Source organism: Salvelinus namaycush, chromosome 30 (genome assembly GCF_016432855.1).
Source record: "Salvelinus namaycush isolate Seneca chromosome 30, SaNama_1.0, whole genome shotgun sequence".
Lineage (NCBI taxonomy): Eukaryota > Metazoa > Chordata > Actinopteri > Salmoniformes > Salmonidae > Salvelinus > Salvelinus namaycush.
In genome coordinates this window covers 16,485,859-16,495,265 of record NC_052336.1, presented here as the reverse complement: position 1 = coordinate 16,495,265, position 9,407 = coordinate 16,485,859, and the positions used below count along the sequence as shown (strand labels likewise).

The 9,407-nt window shown below is 39.2% G+C and overlaps 1 protein-coding gene across 1 annotated transcript in view; it reads right to left on the bottom strand.

Annotated features, from left to right (window-relative positions):
* Positions 1-6,419, bottom strand: part of LOC120024690 (zinc finger homeobox protein 3-like) — a 164,639-nt gene extending 158,220 nt beyond the window's left edge. Inside the window, exon 1 of the mRNA XM_038968932.1 lies at positions 6,135-6,419. The gene's annotated coding sequence lies outside the window, so the exon portion shown is untranslated. The remainder of the gene's footprint in view (positions 1-6,134) is intronic.
* Between the last annotated feature and the right edge of the window lie 2,988 nt (positions 6,420-9,407).

The window sequence follows — 9,407 nt, the reverse complement described above, 5'->3', positions numbered from 1 at the left end:
AACCGGCTATGCTACTGCTGTCCAAGCCTCCGCTGCCGCTAACCTGCTATGCTACTACTTCTCCGGCACTCGTCTGCATCACATCACACAGCACTCGTGGACCAGTCCCTGCCAGAATACAACACACTAGCAACATGCCTTAACACTGCTATACAACCATCACACACATCACTACACACTGATGGGGGAAATGACAGGAGCTACCAGTGCTTCTGTTTGTCAGTGTGTGTTTTTGTAATAAAAATGTAATAATCAGAATCCCTAACATATCCCTAACATTAACGTTCGAGTGTACACAGTAAACAGATAATGTGCAATAGCAACGGTATTTTCTAATGATTAGATTGCTAATTATGCTGATTGAGAAGTGTGTCTCATTTTAAACATACACACACAAACTTCCACACGTGTATGGCATAAAACATCTGTATTTGTCTTCAGAAAAGTATAAATCGCTCTCAATAACCATGTTTGCATTTGGATGCAAATCTGGGTGTAGCTATATGCATTCTAATAGGAGCACCAGGTGTAACTCTCAATCGGCGCATACCAGCTAGTATTTTACGTAGTGCTATATAAATGACAAAGGAGGCCGGGTGGCCAACGTGGAAGGCCATCTATAGCTGCTTAAACATGGAAAATATAGTGAAATAGCGTATAGGAATTCTTACCTATAAATCCGTATCTAACCCTCTTCTCTCTCTAGCACATTAATCAGGTGAGGTGTGGGTTCTTTGGTTCCTCTTGTTCTCTTTCTCAAGTTCAGACATATTACCAAACAAAACACGTCTGCTTTGTTTTGTATTTTGAAGATATGTCAGCGATAATACCAAACAGCTTACGTGGTGTATATGCACAGACAGCAGTAATATTCACAAGGGGGTCGTCGGCATTTTATAAGGATTACTCTGAAATTCTCACAAATTGACGACATGACATTGCACACCTCCACCTAAAAAAGAATAACAACACAAAAAAGAGAGCAGACACACACATACAGTACACACACCTTCCCATGTGTAAATCTAGCCCACAATGATTTACAGAATGTTAACACAATAACATATTGTGAAACAGCAAACCACAGAAATTCCTGCCAACTTCACTTCAAGAAGATAAAAGAACGACAGCAAGAACAAGAGCTCAAAAAGAGGACAGGGAACAGGGAGGGGAAATGGACTGAAAATCGGTTCGCTGCTGGCATAGAGGAGCTCTCGTGCCGATTTGGGGCTGCTGGGAGCAGAAACCAGGTAGAGCATGCACACACACACACACACACCTAAGAATCACTGCCATCTCCTGGCCCCCACCCCATGTCCCACCCCCAGTCCGCTCCTTAATGACACAGCTGACACGTATGCCACTGGCCTGGGCTACGGGACAACTGGAAGAACAGGTCCTGGCTGTACAAGCTTGCATATTCAAAACCATAATCTGTAATCTGAGCCACTGCTCCTGCTAAACTCATTTACACACAGCCCTACAGCAAATGGAGGAGGGAAACGCTTCAGCCTCTTTCTCTCTCCAGTGCTATCAATGGAAAACTAATCTACACAAACATATTCATATTTATACTATCCTCACCCTTACAGCAGTTCAACCAAGTGTAAAAGTAATTTCTCATAAGCACAATCACAACAAAATCTAAGATTGTGATAAATAAACATAAAATAATCTAAAATAATTAACTGGGTTAAATGAATGTAATAATTATTATTATTAATAATAATAATAATAATAGTAACAATAGTTAATTGCTATAATTAATAAGACATCATTAGTGATGTAAATTATTTAAATATCAATGTATCAGGCATCATCGCAGGTAAAAAATATTTTTTGAGGAAAAAATAAACCTTTTTGGATTTGATTTGGCAACGTGACCAACGGTTGGTGAATATATTGTGCTAGTCCATGTGTTGCCTGCCCCTTAGCGGCCTGGCGCTGGCCCAAAGAGGGCTCTCTCTGACTAGGGACATGGCAAAGAGCTTCCCTAGAGGTGCTGCCAGCCCCCAAGAGCAAGGGAGAGAGGGAGGGAATGAGAGGGAGAGAGAGAGGGAGGAGGGAGGGGGCAGTAGATGACCAGGGTAACTGTCTCTCTGCCTCACGTTACCCTGTAACCAAGTCACCGCTCTCCTCTTTATTTCATCACTACTAAACCCCTTATTTCCGTTCCCCTCCAATCACATCCCCAAATAGGACCTGCACACTCAGTCTCAGACACACCAGTAATCAAATATGCTCATGGAACCGGACATACTGAGATAACGCAGGTAGTATCACAGGATAGACGAATAGGGCGTCATCCACAGACTATCACTGAAACAGGAACCTCAATCAAATACCTAACGTCACCAGACTACTGACTATTCACTGAAACAGGAACCTCAATCAAATACCTAACGTCACCAGACTACTGACTATTCACTGCTTATGATAATATAAACAAAGATCACGATAAAGAACAACATAACTGTGATACTAATGTCCTTACTCCTAGTATATTACTACTTGTAATAACAGTAATAATGTTGATAATAAACATCATACTAATAATGATGATAATTACAATTATGGAACATTTTACATTTTATCAACAGCATCAGTTAAATGTCCATATGATAATTCCCGGCAGAATACATACCCTGTTCTACACATAGAGTAATAGAATATTCTGCCAGATGTGCTGGCATTCATACTGCAGGCTACGCGTTCTGTCCTATTACGTGTATCCTATAGTTTAACACCATTATCTAACATTACATGGTGATAGTGAATAGTAAAGTACAACATTTAGCTATGGGTAAAGACAAATTGCAAGTGTACAAATGTACACCAAATATATTTTTATGTAAATATATCTATAAAATAAATATTGTTCTATGTCAATATAAATCAACTGTGTGACTGACAATGAAAGACCTTAAAACAAAATATAGTCTTGATATAAAATGCAATAAAGTCCTTGTAAATAAAGTAACAAAAATATATATGCAAATTGAGGATCATGCTTTAAGTCCCCCTCCTTCCGTCTGTCAAGGATTAACGGAACTTAATACTTTACAAATACACAACCCTGGTCATTACATTACTAATGAATTGGAAATCAAAGTTGAGTATTTACAATGATTTTCAGTGTGCTGTGCTATCTATGCTAAAAACATAGTTCCTCGTGACATCTACCCAACCCACGGTCCCCTTAAGCAGAATACACAGCATGGTCAGACTGATACAGTGGTTTACCAAATGCACATACTACACCTAACCATAATGTCTGCTATGTGATCCTAACAGAGTACAACACAAGGAAATCAAGAACCATCTTAAACCCCCATTAAACCATACCTGAGCTGGTAAATGCAGCTGACATAAATATTATACATTGGATAATTACTTTTCAAAAATATCAAAAGGCTTCAAAATCCTCCTAATCTGTAGTACACATATTGTAGTTGCTTTTCAAATGTTTCTACCAAAGGTTTTGATATCAAATCCAGGAGTCTTCTAAGAGCAAGTGAGATGACACCGAGTAGCGTTGCTATTTGTTTTGTAAAGGAGGAGGACAGAGAGATTGAGAGAGGAGAGAGAGGGGCGAGGGAAAGAGAGATGGCGAGAGGAGAGGGAGTCCTGGCACAGCACATGTACTATGCTATATTTCCTTTCCTATGTCACGCATGTAATTATTGCCCAACCTACGTCTACGGAGCAGAGATACACAAAAACAGATTTACAGGCCCAAAATCTACTGCTCCAAGTTTTCCCCCTGAAATACATAAATAGTAATATAAGCAAAAAATAAAGTTTTTTTTTTTTTTTTTTTTACTTCTCTCTTGAAGAAAAAAAACCTGTCTCCACTGCGCCTGCTAGTATATTTGTTTTCCCTCTCTCCAACTACTATCTTCTGAGTCCTGGACATACTGCTGGTCTGAGTTATCTATGAGGTGGCTACTTGCCCCTATAGTTGGGCTAAGTCTGAAAGGTGTTAGGATCTGTTTTCCTGCCCTCTTCCCTGATTCCTTCTCCATGGCCCATGGCTATCTGACCCCTTCTATCCCTCTCCTCCTACCCCCTCCCTCGTTCCCTCTCCTTCTCTTTCTGTCTTTCCCCTACTCTCTGTCTGAGTCTTCAAACCCCATTATTATACTTTCCTTCATCCTACTAGAAACCCATAGAAACATTTGTATAGTGTTTCTCTCCTGTTTACTAAACTAGACGCATGTTTTTTATCTTGCACTTGCTGACCCCCACAATCTCAGTGTTATGCTTTGTGTGACCCCTCAACGTAACCCCCCCACTCCTCTCCCACTGCCTTCCCTCGTTGTTTGTGTAGGGTTTTTCCTTCTTATCTCTCTTGCACTCACTCGGTGACCCCTGCTCCCCTGTTTCTTGCCGTCTGACCCCCAGCCTTTCAACCTCCCCCTCTTTCTCCCCCAAACCAGCACATCCCTGCCTTGCCTTAGCTTGCAAAACGCTTTTCTTTTCCATCCCTCTGTCGCGAAAACTCGTCAGGCTGCCTCATTCTTTCACTCTTTCTTCGAGAGTCCTCCATTTCGTCCATGTGTTCTATGTTTTCTGTACTTTTTGGGCATCTTGGCACTGCATTCTGGGTCTTAAACGTCGGGAGGTCAATAGCATTTCCGCTTTTTCCTGTCTATCCGTCCGTCTCTTGGAGGGACTAGTTATATTCTCACTCAAACCTAACCGGTCCCAGCGTCGTGTTACTAGTCGATGTATTGCTTATCAATTCAAATCTGGCCTATGTTTAGATCTTTTTTGTAAAATTCTCAAGTCATATTTTTTTCCAAACAATCCGTCGTGTATGATTAATCTATTTCTTCTGACAGTAATGCATCCAAAGTTGATTTATTCTCGTGTCTGGTTGTTTAAGGAAAGAAATAGTTAGGTTTCCTTTAGAAATCAGTAATAAGGTTGTTATTATTACGCAGGGAAGCATGTTAGGTGATAGAATAACGTTATACAATAGCTTTTGAGTTTTCATTTATAATGTTTACTTTTTGTAGGCCTATCTAGTATAATGTTTGTTATTTGTTATGAAGGTAAGCTATATCCAGTGGGAAGGAAATGTTATATTATTGCTCTTACTTATTCCATAAAAATCCATGCGAGCTGTCATCTGTCTCGTCGGACAGCCTATTCTGTAAATCCCTTTCTCTGCTCGCAACACCATTCTATTCTTTCCATGCAACCCGCAGCTCAACTCTCTGCCTCGGCTACGGGCTCTCCTGTACCCGAGGTCTTACTGATCCGCTCTTGTCATGAAACACACTAGACTTACAAAACACACACACGCACATAGGCCTACCGATCGATTTGCATGTGACTCCGTCAGGGAATCAGCAAGAATCGACTTTAACATCGCTTCAAAGAAGCAAACAGGAATGAAAAAGAAAAGAAAATGATGGACAAAGTGGGGAGAGAGAAAAGTAGAGGAACTGAGATGTAAAGCGGGGCGGAGGGAAATACACATGTAAGAAACGAATCGGAAAGTGAAAATGTTGCTTAATATAAAGGATTTGATCAACCCGGGATGGTGCTGAAAACAGCGGACAGACCAAGTGGCATATCTGTCAAAATAAGAATGCGGGCGGTGTTTCTCTTTCCCGGGACGTACACGGACCCACAAGCTGGACTAATGTGCTCCTTTCCTGGCTACGCTCATGTGCAGCTCCCGCTACCCTCCGTAGGCTGAATGTAACCCTTTCACATCATAATCGTCCTCAAAATGTGTTTCTTGACACCAATAACACTTCTCTATCTTTCCTGATTCCATCGAAAAGCACAAATGTGTTTTAAATCCATGTTTTTTGTGGTCTACTTCTTGGAGAGGAATCGCTGTCTTGACCATTTCTTTTCTTCCAGTCATGAGGAGAACGAGGACGAACGCAGATGTAAACACAGGTAATGATACGAATAAAACCGATAATAAACAAAACTACTTGCATGAATATAACTTGTGATCGCCTGTCATTTCTCAGAATGTGAGAATAGTGTAGATCGGTGCGTATCTGGATAATAGGAGAAACCTTCGGTTAGCCCACTACTAAAAGTGAAAAGAATCGAATCGTAGAAACATCGAGAGAGGAAAAGACAGAAACGGCAAAGTTGTAACTTACAATTTTTCGCTGCCGCTTTGTGATCCTTGCTTTTTAATCCAGTATTGAGACGATTCGGCTAAAGATCCCATCAAGGCAGTCCCTTTTGGTCAGTTTGCGTTTAGGATGGCAAAAGAAAGATCATTGTTGTTGCGGAGTGTAAAAAAACGAAGTATTAGTTGTATAGGGCAATATAAAAATAATTTGGATGCAAAGCAGGCGATGAGTCTTGTGTTAGAGGGAGCGAGGAAGAGGTGAAAGTGAGATCTGATGATTGAAAAGAAAAAAACTCTTTGGATCTTTATTCCTGCTAATTAGTTTCCTGCAAAAAATGGCTGTGATTAATTCAGTGCGCATGTGCTTCATTACACAGGCACGACGGGAAGGGCTAATTAGCCACCTTCTGGATCAATAAGATTCAGCAAAGGAGAGAGCTAGGGAGAGAGAGAGGGAGGAAGGGAGAAAGAGGAGGGAGGGAGGGATGGATGGATGGAAGAAGAAGAAAAGAGGAAAGTAATGATCAGGAATTGAAAATATGGAATTAAGTACAGCGGAAAGTAAGAGTTTGATTAGAAGGAAGACAGTGAAAGTTAATACTGGAGTAGACGCCACAGCCGCAGCAAACCACGCAATACCCCGCGCTTCGCTGCATTTTGTCCGTTCTTTTTAGTTTTTTAAACTTTAGGCTATATCGCATTTATATTTCTTATTATTAACATATTTATATTAAAACACAGTAATGGCCTATATTCATTATTACAATTTCCTATATTGTCACTTGTGTTAGTAGTGAGACTAGAGGCAATCTGAGACAGCAGTGCTGACTGCTGGAGTTTGAGATACTTTTTAAATGTATTTATACAACTTATAGACACGAGTCAATATTTTTATGATAGGCTACAGTTGGACAGTACCAAGAAATGAAGCATTATGCATAGGGAAACTTTGACACGATATGCACATATTTGCTATAGACAACTAAATAGCTTGTTATTTAATTTTGTTTAGTAAATGAATGCCTAGTCTCATGATGATACATGTCTAACGTGTGGGATAAGACAGCATGCCACTTAAACGAAAATGCACATTGTAAGCGACTGAATAACACCTATGACAATACTAATTAACCATTTATTTACATATTTGCAAACGTAATAAACTATTTAAACATGATCCGTGCATTTTAAGCACAAAACGAGACGCAATATCTCTCTTTGCATGCCTTAGAGTTGCAAAAGCTTGTAACAAACGAGTGTAACACTACTTCTAATGATGTGCAAAGTTTAAAAAGCCTTATTACACACTATCAAGTGTAGGGATCACTACTTTTATATGTCTACACATATATAATTTGAGCTAAGATGCACCTGATAAGTCTGCCTTAGCCTCACTGTAACAGACCGATAAGTTCTGTAACTGTAGTTTCATGCATGTGTAATAATCGACTTCTGGATACAAACATAAATCCTTTTCGTGAGAATGTGGAATCCTTCAATGAAAAACGGAGATTTGTCTCGATAAAATATGCTTTGTCCCAGGATAGTAGTGAGAGGGAGATAGTGAGATGAGAGACCAGGATAGTAGTGAGAGGGAGATAGGGAGATGAGAGACCTGAGGGGATTGGAGACTATAAAGTCTACTATCAGTGTAAAACAATAGTTTACAAATGACACTTGAAAACACCATTGTAATACAAAACTAAATCAATTTGGAGATATGTTACAATACCTCGACAGCATATCTGCGATGTATTTAAAATAGTTTCAGAATTGAAATTGAAGTTGTGAAAAGCATAGACTCCAACTTCCTGTGTGTGTATATGGTATGAATATGGCCCACGTCCAGTCCACTAGTTTCGAGTAGCTAGCCTCTGTGTGTGATATTGGCCACGAAGCTACGCATTGAATTCTGCATTTTATGATGTTTATATGTGTTTGAGTAGGCCTATGTATAGAAGATGTATACAACAAACACTCAAGCAGCAGATGAGGCTACTGACAGTAAGAAATGCATTGAGGGAGTTTGCATTGCATGATTCTCATATCTAATATTCCTATGCAGGTCAATACAGGTAGAATATATTGGATTCAGTCATAATCAATAACATTTCCTAAGTGTCCTAATACTATACTTTGTAGGCCTCATGATTTTCACCTGTTATTACAAATTATAACAACTTATCTAATCATCTCATTGCGCTTGATATTTCACTTTCAAGTGTTTTTTGTGAATTACTTTCTTTTAGTGGTTAAATGTTTGACTATGAGTGTATGGTTTCAATCAAACAGTTATCCGAAAACAAGCATAATTGGCATTACTCAAGTCATATCTGTGCATTTAGAAATTATTCCTGATAAATGGAGAAACTTCCAAACGACTGCGTTCAAAGAGGTGACATTTGATCAATACTAACAACTGTAGTATAGATCGGTGAGGTTATCCACAGGTTTGCCTTTTTCCCCTTCACTTTCCCCCCAAAACATTTTTGCCTCTTATAGAGATGGTCACTTACTACGTTTGGTTTCCCCCACATGGAAATATTGTATTCTAGAAATCAACCTCTGAGCTTGTCCCACTGCCTTTTGTCATGATAATTCTATTGTTGATTCTCTTTAAAGAAATTGACAATCCCTCACTTTCAGTATGCACACTTTCTGTTCTGTTCTAACAGCTCCAAGCCGCCCTGAAACGCACAAATAAAACTAACCCGCTTCATTTCATTGATTAGGCTACATAATGTTTATTGGAGTAACATGAATCTGAATCAGTCTATTTTTTGATGAAGAAGTGCACGTTTAAGTTGATATAATATGTAGATTGTACAAAACACATAGGCCTATCTTATTTTTCTCCTTTACGTAATTTCTGAGATTCCAAACGCAGCTGTAATTCTAGTTTTAGGCTACTTCGATGATTTTATACGAGAATAAACGCACTTAAATATAACCTTAACTAAGAGTAATCTTAAATGAAAAGGTAATGTCTATATTTTAGCGTTTTTTCTTCATGACATTAAGCTAACATATGGCCTACTTAAACGGCCACACACATGTAAGTTATTTTATAATGAACACACAATACTATTTAGATTCAAATAAGACATGTCAAAAATATATTTTTTTCGATGTTTTATTCTGAATGCTCATGTTGCATGCCTATTAAAATCGTAATTTGTATCTTGCTCTGATGTACGGTGAACATTAGGGATGACAATCAAAATGGGGAGCCTCACGTTCAATGTGAGCTCGTGCAGGTATGTCAGATTTCAGCGCCATCTACTTATTAGGGAAAAAT